Source organism: Callithrix jacchus, chromosome 1 (genome assembly GCF_049354715.1).
Source record: "Callithrix jacchus isolate 240 chromosome 1, calJac240_pri, whole genome shotgun sequence".
NCBI classification, from domain to species: Eukaryota; Metazoa; Chordata; class Mammalia; order Primates; family Cebidae; genus Callithrix; species Callithrix jacchus.
Window position 1 is genome coordinate 162,850,625 of NC_133502.1, and position 16,545 is coordinate 162,867,169.

At 42.1% G+C, this 16,545-nt stretch overlaps 1 long non-coding RNA gene and 1 other non-coding gene across 3 annotated transcripts in view; both read right to left on the bottom strand.

The window, feature by feature from the left end:
* The window catches only part of LOC144582746 (uncharacterized), a 56,013-nt gene extending 39,523 nt beyond the window's left edge, over nucleotides 1-16,490 (bottom strand). Inside the window, exons 1-2 of one of the 2 annotated variants that reach the window (XR_013536138.1) lie at nucleotides 15,755-16,490; nucleotides 3,102-3,180 (exon numbers count right to left, since the gene is read on the bottom strand). This is a non-coding gene — a long non-coding RNA (uncharacterized LOC144582746). Of the gene's footprint in view, nucleotides 1-3,101; nucleotides 3,181-9,209 lie in introns of both variants that reach the window. The other variant, XR_013536139.1, reaches the window with a different exon arrangement.
* Nucleotides 10,053-10,155, bottom strand: LOC118148500 (small nucleolar RNA U13). The gene has a single exon (XR_004735331.1). It is a non-coding gene; the product is annotated as a small nucleolar RNA U13 (small nucleolar RNA).
* Nucleotides 16,491-16,545: the final 55 nt, after the last annotated feature.

Consider the following 16,545-nt stretch of genomic DNA (forward strand, 5'->3'; position numbering starts at 1 on the left):
GCTGCAAATACAGTCAGTTTCACTGTAAAATGACGTACGTGTTCCTGAAAATCACTGTGCTATGTAAAATTGTGTGATTAAAAATCATAGGGCAGGTTTGGTGTGGTGGCTCATACCCTGTCATCCCAGCACTTTGGGAGGCTGAGGCAGGTGGATCAGCTGAGCTCAGCAGTTTAAGACCAGCCTGGCCAACATGGCAAAACCCCATCTCTGCCCAAAATACCAAAATTAACCTGGCATTGTGGTGCACACCTTTAGTCCCAGCTACTCGGGAGGCTAAGGCACAAGAATCTCTTGAACCCAGGAGGTGGAGGCTGCAGTGAGCTGATATCATGCTACTACACTCGAACCTAGGCAGTAGAACAAGACTCTGTCTCAAAAGAAAAAAAAAATCACAGGGCTTATGGAAAAATGGAGTTAAGACACACTCAAAAACATTATCAGTGACACATTACAAAAAAGATAGGAAACTAATAAAAATGGTAGCACAGTCTCAAACGTGTTAGATGGTTAAGAAAGACATAAACACCATGCTATTGTTTGGATGTGTCCCCCAAACTTCATGTGTTGGAAACTGAATCCCCAGTGCAACAATGTTGAGAGGTGGGACCTTTAAGAGGTGATTAGATAGTGAGGGCTCTGCCCTAATGAATAGATTGATGCTGTTATCATGGGACCGGGTTAGTTATTGTGAGAGTGGGTTCCTGATAAAAAGGTTGAGTTCAGCATCCTTCACTTCTCTCTCTCTTTTTCACTCATGTGCTCTTTTGCCCCTCAGCATTTCACCATGGCATGATGCCGCATGAAGGCCCTTGCTAGAAGCCAGTGCCATGCTCTTTGACTTCCCATCCTCCAGAAGCATGAGCCAAATAAATTTCTGTTCATTGTAAATTACCCAGTCGGTGGTATTCTGTTGTAGTAACACAAAACGGACTAAGACACACTACAATAAATACGGCAGTTTATCTTGAATAAAACCTGAAGTTTAAAGTTGAGGAACAGGTGACAGCTTGTGAGATATCATGCAGTGGTAGAAGTGTTACCAGAAAGGAGTCCCAATCCAGGCCCTAAGAGAGGGTTGTTTGACCTTGTACAAGAATTTGAGGTGGCCGTGCGTGGTGGCTCACGCCTGTAATCCCAGCACTTTGGGAGGCCGAGGCGGGTGGACCATGAGGTCAAGAAATTGAGACCATCCTGGTCAACATGGTGAAACCCCATCTCTACCAAAAATATAAAAAATGAGCTGGGCATGGTGGCGCGTGCGCCTGTAATCCCAGCTACTCAGGAGGCTGAGGCAGGAGAATTGCTTAAACCCAGGAGGCGGAGGTTGCGGTGAGCTGAGATTGAGCCATTGCACTCCAGCCTGGGTAACAAGAGCAAAACTCTGTCTCAAAAAAAAAAAAAAAAAAAAAAAAGAATTTGAGGTGGCCGGCGCGGTGGCTCACACCTGTAATCCCAGCACTTTGGGAGACCGAGGTGGGAGGATCACGAGGTCAGGAGATCAAGACCATCCTGGCCAACATGGTGAAGTCCCGTCTCTACTAAAAATACAAAAATTAGCTGGGCATGATGGCGCACTCCTGTAGTCCCAGCTGCTTGGGAGGCTGAGGCAGGAGAATTGCTTGAACCCGGGAGGCGGAGGTTGCAGTGAGCCGAGATTGTGCCACTGCACTCCAGCCTGGCACCTGGCAACAGAGAGAGACTCTGTCTCAAAAAAAAAGAGAAAAAAAAAGAATTTGAGGTGAGTTCATATAGTAAAGTAAAAGGAAGTTTATTAGAGAAGTAAAGAAACAAAACAATGGCTACTCCAAGCAGAGCAGCCCCAAGGGCTGCAGGTTGGCTGTTTTTACAGTTATTTTCTAAGTATATGCTAAACAAGGGGTGGGTTATTCATGAGTTTTCTGGGAAACAGGTGGGAAATTCCCAGAACTGAGGATTCCTCCCCTTTTTAGATCACATAGATGAACTTCCTGATGTTGCCATGGCATTTGTAAACTGTCGTGGCACTGGTGGGATTGTCTCTTAGCATGCTAATGTATTATAATAAGTGTATGATGAGGAGTGAAGACAGCCAGAGGTCACTTTCCTGGCCATTTTGGTTTTGGTGAGATTTGGCCAGCTTCCTTACCTCATGCTGTGTCATTAGCAAGGTCTTTGTGAGCTGTGCCAACCTCCTATGTCATCGTGTGACTAAGAATACCTAACCTCCTGGAAATGCAGCCCAGTAGGTCTCAACCTCATTTTATCCAAGATGGAGTCGCTCTGGTTCCAATGCCTCTGATAGAAATACACACCATAGAAGATGCCATGTAACCATTTTCCCCTGGAGTTGTGCAGTGTCATCTGAAATCAGGACATCAGCTGTAACACCATTTGGAGGTAGGTGTGGCTCATAACACACTTGGAGAACTGAGGCAGTTGGTAGGTGTTTGAAGTGTATGTATTTATATGTTCTGTTGAATTCCTATTCAGCATTCCTATTGATGCTATTGAATTTTACTAGAGTCCTATGATCCTGGAAGACAGCAATAGGTAAAGAAATACCGTGACTATTCTGTGTTCTGGAAACAGCTTACTACAGTGACACTTCACATGTGACTTAAACACGCCTCATGGAAGGTCCGTTGTTAATCTGTGACAAGGCCGGACACAGATCCTCTAAATGGCTTTTCTCAAAAGCCTTGTAAAATGCATAGCTGAAAAAAAAATTAAAAAAAAAAAACACATAGCTGAACTGCTTTGCCCCGCTGATCTATCAATCAAAACCAAAATCCTTGTTAACCAAACAGGTTAAGCTTCTCTCCTTCCCTGAGGCCCCTGCGCCTTGGCCCACCCTCAACCTCAGCCACAGACAGCCCCTCCCTATGAGAGATCCTCCTGGGAGCAGGCCGACATTCTGTGATCTGCTCTATTTGATCACAAAAGGCTTTTATCTTAGCGTTCACACTGGTTCCTTCTAGCCTTGTTTACTTCTCTCCATAAAAGAAAAACTGGTTTTGCCTAACCCTGGAGATGCTTACAGATCTCGTGGTTAAAGTGTTCTTTCTTTTGCCATAGTCCACAGCCCTCTGTGAAAAATCCTAAAATAAAAGTTTTCTTACCTTGGTCCAGGTTTGCTTCTCACTTGACGCTGTACGGCTCAGCTCAGCTGGAAGCAGTTTTCTGCTTTCACCTGCTGTCCTGCGGATGAAATCACACAGAAACAAATGCAAAATTTGCATTATGCTCAAATTGTTCTTCAATATATCAATTGCACTGGAACAAATTTGCATTTTCAAAACAAACTCTAAAGCAGAACAGACTACAGATGTCTGACCCAGACACTTTGAACCACAGTGGTGGACACAATTATTTACATGCCGGGATCCCTGTTATGTGACAGGTTTTTCTTTTTTAACTTATGGAAAGAGAGATGCCAGGTGAGCATTTTTATATGTGCAAGAATCCATTACATCTCAAAGGTCTCTCACGCTTATCTTTAAGTAAAGCCTTTCTTCATAGGCTTCCTCTGAGAATTGAACTCACATTCACACAAATGATAGAAACTCGAGGTGAGAAGGGATTTAAAAATCTTACACTCCAACACCTTCATCTTACAAAGAAAGAAAGTAGTGTTGCTGACCATGAGCTCCCTGAGGCAGATTCTGGGCTAGATCCATATCTGAGACCCTCATGCCTAGCTCCAGACCTGGTACAATGAGGTACACAGGTGTGCTTGCTGTTTTGAATCAAAATGAATTACCCAAAGGGAAAATAACGTGAAGAGCACACAAGAAGAGCTTGCTTTGTAGCCTCTTTTTTTTTTTTTTTTTTTAAATCAGAGTTTTACTCTGTCACCCAGGCTGGTGTGCGAAGGCATGACCATGGCTCACTGCAGCCTCAACCTCCTGGGCCCAAGCAATCCTCCTATCTCAGCCTCCCAAGTTGCTGGGACTACAGGCACACACCACCACCATTGGCTAGTTTTTAATATATTTATTTTTACTTTGTAGAGACAAGATGCTCCCTATGTTGTCCAAACTGGTCTTGAACTCCTGGGCTCAAGCAATCCTCCCACCTCAGCCTCCCAAAGAGCTGGGATTACAGGCATGAGCCACTGTGGCCGATCAGTAGTCGCCTCTTGAATGACACCAACTGGTCAAATGCTTCCTTCCAAAGTCAACCAACAATTCCGATCATTGTCTGTCCCACCCTCCAGTTGTTTCCTAAACCACCAAAAACGCAGAGCAAGTTTGTGCTCAGGGAAGACTGAGTTGAACATTTTCTGCTTTTCCTCTTTGATTGTTTTTGCCTATATCAAAGTGGGTGATGTGGATTATAAATGATCAGACTACACATTCTAAAAGTGACTCCTTTGAGAGTTTTTAATCTATCCGAGACACAGACAGGCACAGCATGAAAAGTGAAAATATCGCAGCTTCATTAGGGAAAATTTATAGCTTGTCTAAGGTCACCATGGCGACCAAAAGACAGGAACTATTTGTTGATGCTAGTATCTGTAGAATAGCTCAGGTAAGGGCAGAGCTACATTTATTGACAACAAACTATGCATCAGGTTGCTTAGCATGCATTGCTTTATTTATTTATTTAGATGGAGTCTCGCTCTGTCACCAGGCTGGAGTGTAGTTTCGTGACTCTCACTACAACCTCTGACTACCTGATTCAATCGATTCTCCTGCCTCAGGCTCCAGAGTAGCTGGGATTACAGGCACATGCCACCACACCCAGCTAATTTTTGTATTTTTAGTAGAGACAGGGTTTTACCATGTTGGCCAGGCTGGTCTTGAACTCCTGACCTTGTGATCTGCCCACCTTAGCCTCCCAAAGTGCTGGGATTACAGGAATGAGCCCATGTGCCCAACCTAACATTGCTTTATTTAATCCTCATAAGCACATGTGAGATCATCAGTGTTCTCCCATTCAGAACTGAGGAAATTGAGGCTCAGAGGCTGAAAGCCATTTATTGAAGACCACACAAGACTGATCTGAACTCAGTTCTGTCTGACCCTAAAGCCTCCATGAGTTGGGTCTTTTAAGATTGTAATGGTAGCTGTGATCAGGTTGATGCATTGGCACCCTCAGGGAAGCACATCAGTGGGGTGGCATAGTCAGGACTCAGGAGGACACTAGCCTCCCCCAGGATGCCACCATTCCCCAGAGCCAGCTCATTTGTTGCTCTTTCCTTTTTCCTACTTTAGTTTCTTCCTTCTGTGTTCCCTGAGAAAAAGTTGGATTGGTTTCCCAAGCATAACCACATACAGAGTAGAGTTGTGGCCCACCACAATCACCACAGTGGCTGTCTTGGGTCAAGGTTCATTCTTTGTCTAATCAGTTGAGTCTGGTGATTAGTATGGGTTCTCTCAGAGGCAAGGATTTGAATACAAGTTTGTCTTTGGAAGGTGTAGAACAGACTGGTAGGGGAATGTGGAGTGACACAAAGACTGCCAGGTACGGTGGCTCACACCTGTAATCTCAGCACTTTGGGAGGCTGAGGTGGGTGGATCACAAGGTCAGGAGTTTGAGATCAGCCTGGCCAACATGGTGAAACCCCATCTCTACTCAAAATACAAAAATTAGCTGGGTGTGATGGCACACACCTGTAATCCCAGCTACTTGGGAGGCTGAGGCAGGAGAATCACTTGAATTCGGGAGGTGGAGCTTGCAGTGAGCCAAGATGGTGTCACTGTGCTCCAGCCTGGTGACAGAGACTCCATTCCCCCCAACTCCCCACAATAAAAGAAGTGACGCAAGGAAGGGAAAGTGCATTATTAAGCCAGCTACCATAGAGGGCAACTAAAGTTTAATTCCCTGAGAGGAAACACAGCATGAAACATATGCCTCAGAATTATCCCACCCAAAGGAGGAGGAAATAGATGTATTTATATACAGACTTCCTACTGTCACTGAGGATACTAATTCCCAGTCACTTTCACCCTGCGCTGTGCCTGGGAAAAGCCACCTTCCTCAGTTCCTGGGAAAATAAAAAAGCCTCTGGGTTGTAGATACCGGAAGTTTGGAATGGGTGGGAGCCCACTAAAAGGTCACAGGGAAACAAGTGCAGCAATGACATCTCTGCTACTCCAGGGCTTCAGGTCACATGAGCAAAAGCATGGCAACCCCTGTGCAAGGATCTGCTGCCTCTGACCACTCAACTCATACATGAACTGATGGAGTGGCAGACACTGAGTGTGATCTCAATTCTTCGGTCAACCCAAGTAACAGAGAGAGAAGCTCTCTAAGAGAAAATGATGTTTGTTATTCAGGAATGAGCATTACAATGGGAGTACATGTGGGTATAATCAGGGAAGTAAAGGAAGACAAGGGTTTTTTTGTTTTGTTTTGTTTTGGTTTGGTTTGGTTTTGTTTTGAAACAGAGTTTCATTCTTGCTGCCCAGACTGGAGGGCAGTGGCTCGATCTCTGCTCACTGCAATCTCTGCCTCCCGGGTTCAAGCGATTCTTCTGCCTCAGCCTCCCAAGAAGCTGGGATTACAGGTGTGCTCCAACACACCCAGCTAATTTTGTGTATGTGTGTGTGTATTTTTAGTAAAGACAATGTTTTGCCGTGTTGGCCAGGCTGGTCTCAAATTCCTTATCTCAGGTGATCCGCCTGCCTCAGCCTCCCAAAGTGCTGGGATTACTGGCGTGAGCTACCTCAGCCAGCCCACAGAAGTATTTTTTGTGTGTACTGTTGTAGCGACTTTTTGTGCAAGGTTGTTTTTGCAGTTTTTTGTGACCGTTCTTGTTACTAGGCACACATGCATGAGAACCCCCGCTTCATGGCTTCGTTTGTCAATTTGGTTTCACACAAGTGATACCATTTTGATTCTGACAACTTTTGTACTTTCCTTTTTTGATCCAGATCTTTCTCTGAAGGCTTGTGGTTAGGTTTTGACTGTCTCTTGGTGTAGACGTAACTTGTCCTGAGTTGTCAGTCTGGTCCCACTTCAGAAGGAATTAACTGTCAAGTAGGAGTAAGTGTCAAAACCCTTTTAGCTACATTTGAGCAACAGATGAGATTTGGAGGGGATGGCGCTCAGGCTAAGTCTACCTGGAGTCCATTGTCAAGTTTAATTTTGTCTGTTCCATAGTGTTGGCTAGCATTCAAAGCTCTGGGACAGCATTATAGTTAGAAGTCATTCTCTTGGAAATTTAACAGGCAACAGATACAAAGTTATAAAGGAAACTGAGGGAGTGGCAGACACTGAGTGTGATCTCAATTCTTCTTTGATATAACTGATACTACTATCAGTTATATCAAAGTATAACTGATAGTAATAAGATCATTTCAGTTAGCATAATAGTTCTGAACCATGAACACAGGCTTCAAGGCAACCGACTAATAAATCAAATGACCATAGCGAATTAGGTGAGACCTACTGCTTCTATGTGACCTGTTTCTTACTTTGTGTATTTGGGTCTCAACTTCCCCAGAGGAATTTATCCAGGTATAGCATGTAGTATTAGAACTAGCACAGACACTGCCTTTTCCAGCTAGATAAGAGCAATTCTTCCATCTATTATGTCATGACTGGGTTGAGATAAAGCAGAGAGTGACAGTTGTATTAGGGACTTCGTTAAAATTATCTATTGAATGGACTAAAGGCTTTTCTTTTCTCTTTTTTTTTTTAGGCCATGTAAATATTTAGGATCGGCATGACAGATGCAACATTTGGTCAGGTTCCCCGCAGAAGCTGCTGACTGTGAAATTTTAATTGCATCATTATTATGCCAAGTGAAAAAGGCATAAGCAAGGAAAAAGTAAGAGGGGCAAGAGGCTCATTACGATGGGAAATCTTATTCCATCACGTTAGGAAAAGCTGTCCATAGCATGAAGATGTCAACTGCTCATCCTGGTTTGTAGTTTAAATGTCTCTGGTTATGGCACTGGGCGGTTTGGTGGACTTTTGGTGTGGCCCACACATCGGGTGTGAGGCTTGACTCCTGAAATTTATACCAAGTTGTCTAACTTCAGCTTAGAAGGCTATAGGAAAGAGCAGTTCCCATTCTTAGCAAATTTTGTGGGAGAAAAGTAGATTGAAGGAGCCTAGAAGAATTTAAGATCCAGTTCATTCCACATAGGTAATTAATAAAAGCTCAAACAAACAAACAAACAAACAAAAACACCCAACACAGGGCTACCATCTAGTAATAGGTATATTATAGTTTTTCTTTAGAAACATAGAAACAAGGCCCAGCATGGTGGCTCACGCCTGTAATCCTAGCACTTTGGGAGGCCAAGGAGGGCAGGTGACCTGAGGTTGGGAGTTCGAAACCAGCCTGACCAATATGGAGAAACCCCCTTTCTATTAAAAATACAAAATTAGCTGTATGTGCTGGTACATGCCTGTAATCCCAGCTACTCGGGAGGCTGAAGCAGGAGGATCACTTGAACCTGGCAGGCAGAGGTTGCTGGAGTGGAGATTGCACCACTGCACTCTGTCTCAAAAAAAAAAAAAAAGAAAGATAATCCCAGCACTTTGGGAGGCCAAGGCGGGCAGATCATGAGGTCAAGAGATCGAGACTATCCTGGACAACATGGTGAAACCCCATCTCTACTAAAAATACAAAAATTAGCTGGACGTGGTGGCACGCACCTGTAGTCTCAGCTACTCGGGAGGCTGAGGCAGAAGAATTGCTTGACCTGGGAGGCGGAGGTTGCAGTGGGCCGAGATCACACCACGGCACTCCAGCCTGGCGCCTGGCGACATAACAAGACTCTGTCTCAAAAAAAAAAAAAAAAAAAAAGAAAGAAAGAAAAAAGAAACATAGAAAGATAATCTTTTTGCTACAGTCATTCTGATTTCTACCAAAGATAATCCAATAAGACTAATTAGTTGTTATTTGTTTTGTTTTATCAAATTTGGCCTGATAAATTCCACAAGCACAGCAGAAATAGTAATTGACCAATAGGAATCTCAGGTTGAACTTTCAAAAATTTCTCAAGGCTAGAAAACTAATCTAAGGTAGAGTTAAGACTTTTTCTGCAGTGCCTATAAATAGCTGAAAATATGACATCACATTTAAAACCTTGGTAATATAACCAATGTTTCCAATTGTATCTTGTTATTTAAAAAGTAGTTTCTTATTAAACTTATGCAAACAACTACATTGCCATAAAAAATAAGAATAATCACAAATAGTTTCCAAATTTTGGAGGGACAGAGAAAAAGTAAATGTTGCCAGTTTTGTTCACAAAAGTATACTTTACCAAATTGCTGTAAACTACAGATAACTTGAGAGACAGTCTCCTTAAATCTGGAAAACAAAACATTTAAGTAAAAAACCAACAATGTTTCAAATATCCATCTTCATTAGATACTAATCTCATGTAATTAACTTTTGTTCTGTTTCATCTTAACTGTCAGTTCCATGAATTTATCAGTTTCTTCATGGGGGGGGAGGGGGGGTCCTGAATATCTTTACTTAGTCCATCTATCTTAAGTTTATCAGAAAACTATATTCCGGAGTACTTGCCAGCGTCTTTTCCATGAATCTGCAGATGCACTTAGAGAAGAATTAAAACTGTGGAAGATAGAAGCTTAGAACAGCCATGGTTACAAATCTGATGAGAGTTCAGGAACTGACCAGGAAACTCGGTTACATTTATTGCATACAGCATTTTAAGATAACAGCCAGAAAAACGACTAACAACATCACATTAGGAGCATCAAACATTTATACATTTTACATAATTTTAGATCATTCACATCAATAAGGCGGGCATATAAATATAACTTAGAGAAGATTTAGCATCACTTTGTTATTTGATCCCATCTGTGCTTCCAATGCTTCCCATACAACTCAATACATCAAATAAGCCTAATTAGTTTAACATCTCTAAAGCTGAAAAATACATCCTTTGAGGCTCTGAAAACAGCTGAAAAATACATCCTTTGAGGCTCTCCAGAGGCCCAACTAGAAAATCCCAAAGATAATTCTAGGTCAAAAAGACTTCATTTAGAACTCTGGTACTGAGAAAGCCTGCAAGTATGTCAAAAGATATCAAACATTTCATTAAAACAGAATCGCAGATAATAGTGAAATAATAGTCATTCACTTAACAAAAGTGACTGAAGATTTCAAGGTTTGAGGGTAGCAGATCTCACACATGAGTGTGAACACTCAGTCATCATGCTTATGAACTAGAAAAGGATTGGGAGTGAAGATTTCAAAAGTAAGCTGAGCATGGTTGTGTGCACCTGTAGTCCCAGCAACCAGGAGAATGAGGTGGGAGGATCCCTTACGTGAAGTTCAAGGCCAGGCCGGACAACATTAGTGAGACCCTATCTCAAAGAATAAAAATTTCAAAAGCAAATGCATAAAATAGCATGTATTTTTTTTTTAAAGGCTATAAGACTCAGTTTTCCTAAGTAATCAAAAACCTAATAAAGACCACATGAAGCACAGGAAATTACCTTGATAAAACACAGAATCTTTTTTTCCTAGGCCAATTACCAAAAAATAAAGAAAATACTTCAGCAGTGTAATTGCTTCTTATAGGAATTCCTTTTAGATAACCTGAAAATCTAACCTAATGAAAAGGTACTTGAATTCAATTTGACACTGGACAAGTGTGTATCCAAGGTTATGAGTATACACTATATTAAAGAAGTAAACAAAAAAATAAGTACCTTGAGCAGGGAAACATATGGCTGGTAGAAAAAGTAAAAGCACATTAAACTTCCTGGTTACATGGAATAATTCAGACATATCAAGAAAAGCCAGCAGTACAGACTCGAGTTATTGCTGGAGGAAAATACTGCTTTTCTAGGCCTTTAAAACAAACATATCAGCATTAGGTCTCAACAGCAGAGTTAGAACCAGAGAAAATAAGCACAGAAGCTTACCAAAAGGCCAAGGGAGTCATTAAGTTAATTAAGGAAAAAAAAAAAGTGTGCCTTCTTAAGGGGAGAAGGAGGAAGAGCAGAAGATAACAGTCTGTGACCTGCAAATCACGTGGAATGAGGTGAAGCAGAAGCTGAGCTTCTGAGACGTAAATTGGAAAATCTTCAAGAGAAAGACTCTATTTTGAGAAATTAAATTATTGCTTTAAATTTAAAAGATAGCATTCTTAACTTAGAATTAGGGAAATTAAACAGAAACCATAAAACAGGAAGAGGTTATAGTTCAGAAGATGGTAAAAAATTTAAAGAAACAGATAACAGATTTTTTGTTTTGGAGATAGGGTCTTACTTTCTGGCCCAGGCTGGAGTGCAGCTTTATCATGGTAGCTCACTGCAGACTCAAACTCCTGAGCTCAACTGATCTCCTAACTCAGCCTCCTGAGGACCAGGTTGGGAGGAAGACTACAAGTGTGCACCATCATGCCTGGATAATTTTTTTTTTTTTGGTAGAGATTGGGGTCTCATGATATTGGCTAAGCTGGTGGCAAACTCATGGTGGCCTCAAGCAATCCTCCTGCCTCAGCCTCCCAACGCACCAGGATTACAGGTGTGAGTCACCACACCCAGCCAGATTTCAGAATTAAAAATCAAAACCTCTTGTAATTTTTTTTTAGCTGAGAGCTCCTGGGTTCAGGCAATTCTCCTGCCTCAGCCTCCTGGGTAGCTGGGATTACAGGCACATGCCACCATGCCCAGCTAATTTTTTGTATTTTTAGTAGAGACCGGGTTTCACCATGTTGTAACTTTCTTTGCATATCTCTTCTACTTACTGATTTATTTCTGTCTTGTTTTAATTTTCTTCTTAAATCTATATTTTGAAACCACCTTTAAATAATATCTGAATTAGGCCTAGCATTTCTCATCACAATTCAGTGTTTGGAGTCCTGTCACAAAACTGACTTCATAGTTATTGGGGTTAGAGAGGTGATGAATAATTATTTTTTTCAAACCTCTGTATTAGTTCAAAATTACCACAGTTGGTTAGTAAGCTGACTTTTTTATATGTTCTATACAAATAATTGTGAAATTTTAATATATTGAGTGCTTTAATCTTGATAACTGGTCTCCATTGAATACTTTCATTTGTATAATTCATTTGCAGTCTGGAAAAACAATTTGTTTTTTGAGATGGAGTCTATCTCTGCACCCAGGCTGAAGCACCATCTCAGCTCACTGCAATCCCAGCCTTCCGGGTTCAAGTGATTCTCCTGCCTCAGCCTCCCAAGTAGCTGGGACCACAGGTGCATGCCACCATACCTGGCTAATTTTTGTATTTTTAAAGGAGATGGGATTTCACCATGTTGGCCAGGCTGGTCTCCAACTCCTGACCTCAGGTAATCTGCTCACCTGGGCCTCACAAAGTGCTGGGATGACAGACATGAACCACTGCACCCAGCCTGCAGTCTGAAAATTTTTTTAGTGCCAGTCCCTGACATATTATTGGAAATTAATTTTCTTTGCATTTTAAAATATCTGTCTCCTTTCAACTAAAATATCTAATAATCGTCATCATCATCTGCATCAAGAAACAAAGTGATGAAAATAAATTAAAACTAATTTTTTTTTGAGACCTCCCCCTCCCCAAAACCAATTTTTTTTTTTTTAATGGAGTCTCACTCTGTGGCCAGGCTAGAGTGCAGCGGTGCCATCTTGGCTCACTGCAACCTCCGCCTCCTGGGGTCAATTGATTCTCCTGCCTCAGCCTCATGAGTAGTTGATTACAAGCATGCACCACTGTGCCCAGGTAATTTTTGTATTTTTCGTAGAAACAGGGTTTCACCATGTTGGCCAGGATCTCTTGACCTTGTGATCCTCCCACTTCACCCTCCCAAAGTGCTGGGATTAATTTTTTGTAGTGATGGAGGTCTCTATATCCACCGTGCCCAGCTAAACTAATTTTTTTAAAAAGACAAAATGCATAGGACAATTAAGGATACGATTTTATCGAGGCTATTGCAATAGGGAGAGCCATCTAGATGTGAGGATCAAAGTGTTGTGACAAAGTAGCTTTGCTTTAGACCTTTATAAGAAGGAATGATAAGTCACAGGTGCGTGAGAAACAGTTAGAATGGTTTTACAATCAGGGGAAGTCTCAGCCAGCTGAACAGAAAATGTTTACTTTTGTCTCTAGCTAGTTTCAGGGGGACAGGCAATTCTAATATTAATTGTTCATGAAAAAAGGAACATGAAGTTGAAGGTTCTGCATTTGACCTTGTCACAAATACCTGGACATCATCTGTGAATCCTATGGCACGGAGTCTTATCTAAATTAGTGGAGCCTGGAGCAGTGGCTCACACCTGTAGTCCCAGCACTTTGGGAGGCCAAGGTGGGTGGATCACAAGGTCAGGAGTGCGAGACCAGCCTGGCCATTATGGTGAAACCCTGTCTCTACTAAAAGTACAAAAAATTAGTTGGATATAGTGGCAGGTGCCTGTAATCCCAGCTACTTAGGAGGCTGAGGTAGGAGAATCACTTGAACCTGGGAGTCAGAGGTTGCAGTGAGCTGAGATTGCACCACTGCACTCCAGTCTGGGTGACAGAGCGAGACTCCGTCTCAAAAAAAAAAATTCTCTATATTAATTTTGCCGTAGTTTCTTTCTTTAGGTGGACAGGATGTTGAGAATTAATACAAAGTTAACCCTTCCTCTCCCTTGATTTATACAGAAAGTAATTACTGTTAAGTAAAAATTATAGATGGACCAGGCATGGTGATTAACCCCTGCAATCCCAGCACTTTGGGAGGCCAAGATGAGAGGATCACTTGAGCCCAGGAGTTCAAGACCAGCCTGGCCAACATGGCAAAACCTGTCTCTACTAAAAACAGAAAAATTAGTCAGGCGTGGTGGTTTACAACTGTAATCCCAGCTACTTGGGAGGCTGAGGCATGAGAACCGCTCAAACCTGGTAGGCAGACGTTGGAGTGAGCAGAGATCATACCACTGCACTCCAGCTTGCGTGACAGAGCAAGACTCTGTCTCAAAAATTAAAAAATAAATTGATTAATTAATGTGGGAAGTAGAAAAGTTCCTTTTTAAGGTTTTATTTCTTGTTAGAGAATAAGTGTGCTAATAACTTTGGTAAGCCCTATCCCATGTAGCTGTTAAATATGCCATGCTTACAGGCACATAGTACATTCTGTGTCCTTGTACTTTAACCAAGATATCTGTGTTGGACATGCTCACAGACATGTCCCAGCTCTCCACTGCTTTTACCTGTTTAAAAAGGTTTTAAGTTATTAGCCAATCTGGTTTTAGTTTAGATGGTGAGGTCTGACTCCAGCCAGTGGAGATCAGACACAACAGTAAGGACGACCCCAAATGTGTAAAGAATAAATTTGTCAGTTTTCCTTTATTCATTGTACTCTCATGACATGATGGCTAGTGAGAGTGCCCTTCCTGCAGTCCAGGAAGTAAAAATTGTGTTGCTGAAAGATCCTTTGTCTCAGTGCTGATTTTTTTTTTTTTTTTTTAACAGCATCAAGCATCTATTTCCAACAATGAAAAAATAAAATAAAATTCAAAAAGATTCTCCTTCTGGGCCAAATGGTCAGAGTATGGGAGGGATTTTAGCCCAGTCTTGCCTCCTTATGCAGTGAACAGCCTATCCCACCACTGGTAGTGGCCCTGCAGAGTCTCTGGAAGGAGTCCCCTTGTCTAAGGTGACCTTTCAATGACCAGGCCACCTTTCATTTACTAGGTCATTTCTTATTTTCTGTGGAGATATTACTATTTTAGGTGAAGTCCCCAGATGCCAGTGGGACCTCGACCCCTGCTGGTGTCCAAGCTTCTGACACTGTCATGAGAAGGAGTTCAAGGACTAGTAGAAAAATCGTGAAAGTACAGAGATTTATTGTGAAGTGCAAAGTACACACTCAAGAAAGGGCAGTGTGGGTGTTCTCAAGACAGAGAGCTCTGCCATGGGGTTTGGGGTTTCTATCTTTATGGGTTTCCTTAACAAGGGGTGGAATATTCATGAAGATTCCTGGAAAAAGGTAATGATTTCTCAGAACTCTTGCTGCCCATTTTTACAGAAAATATGGTGTTCCTGGAACTGTCCAGGTGCTGGTGGGTGTACGGTTTAGAATGTTAATGAGCATATAATGAGGTCCAAGGAGAAACCTGGGTCAAATTCAGCCCCATGTTGGGTCCAGTCGATCTTAGCCAGCTCAACCCATACCCTGGTTTTTCAGGGTCTTATCAGCTCCTGGTCTATGCAGCCATTTCAAAAGTTTCCTTTTGTTGGGTGAATCTGCTGCCTGGAATTTTCCATTCTCCTGCCACTGCCCTGTATTATTCCTGTAGTGAGCAGAGATCATGACACTGCACTCCAGCCTGGGTGACAGAGCAAGACAGGGTCAAGATATCTAAATCCTTGTGAGTAGTGATTACCTTGTAAGCTAGTTACATGTGTTAACTCATTTAATCCTCACAATAACATTATTATACTATTATTAACCTCATTTTTTTTTTTTTTTTTTTTGAGACTGGGTCTCACTCTGTCACTCAGGCTAGAGTACAATGGTGTGATCACAGTTCACTGCAGCCTTCAACTCCTAGGCTCAAGCAATCCTTCCGCCTCAGCCTCTGGAGTTCCAGGGACCACAGGCCTGTGCCACCATGCCTGGGTAATTTTTTGCCTTTTTTGTAGAGAAGAGGTCTCACTATGTTGCCCAGGGTAGTCTTAAACTGCTGGGCTCAAGCTATCCACCCACCTTGGCATGCTAGCCTCATTTTTAACATATGAGGAGTTGAAGCCACAGAGTGGTTACATTTGCTAAATTACAGGGCTGGGGATTTGAACTGAGGCCATCTTGCTCTCTTAGCCAAGGCAGTGAGAGATCCCACCTACCTTAGTCCTAGCTGAGCTGGGGTGTGTGAAGAATGCCCTTGCTACTTCTCCTTGTTGCCAGCTTGTCTATGAACAACTGCTCCTCAGAATAGAAACACTCCTTTCTTTGACATGCTAATACACTCCTTGGTCAGGGCAGCAAGGTCTGAGATTGCTCTGCGTCTTTCAGACAACTTTGTGAATTTCAAAACTTTTTCTGCGGGGGTGGGGGCGGGCAATGGCTTCACCCTTAATTTCCTAGTTATTGTGGGAAACCTCCCCAGGGTATTCAAGTTCTAACAACAAACACCCACTCAGATCATTGGAAAATTCAAACCAGTCTAAAAATTTCAGAGGCAGGATTGTCTAATTTTTTTCCCTTTACACAATAAACTTTTGAAATGCTGCAAGCAAAAAGAATTCTGGAATTTGTAGATATTTAGATGCTTCGAGGAACTGAGCTATTAGAGGAAGCCTAACTTGAAGGCTTTTGTTAAGTGGAGGACCAGATTGTAAATCAAACAATCACCCCCTAGCCAGATAAAAATAACAACTTCCACTTCCTGGCTCTTACTACAGACTAGAAATTGCAAGGGCTTCACATCTGTCATTATCTCTCGCTAATAACACCTTTAAAGAGGTATAATTCACATACTGTACTTTTAAAGTATGCAATTCAGTGTTAATTTTTTTCTATATATTCACAAGGGTATGCAACCATCACCACTAATTCCATAACATTTCCATCACCCGAAAAAGAAACCCCATACCCCAGTGAGCAGTCACTCCCCCATTCCTCTCCCCTCAGCCCC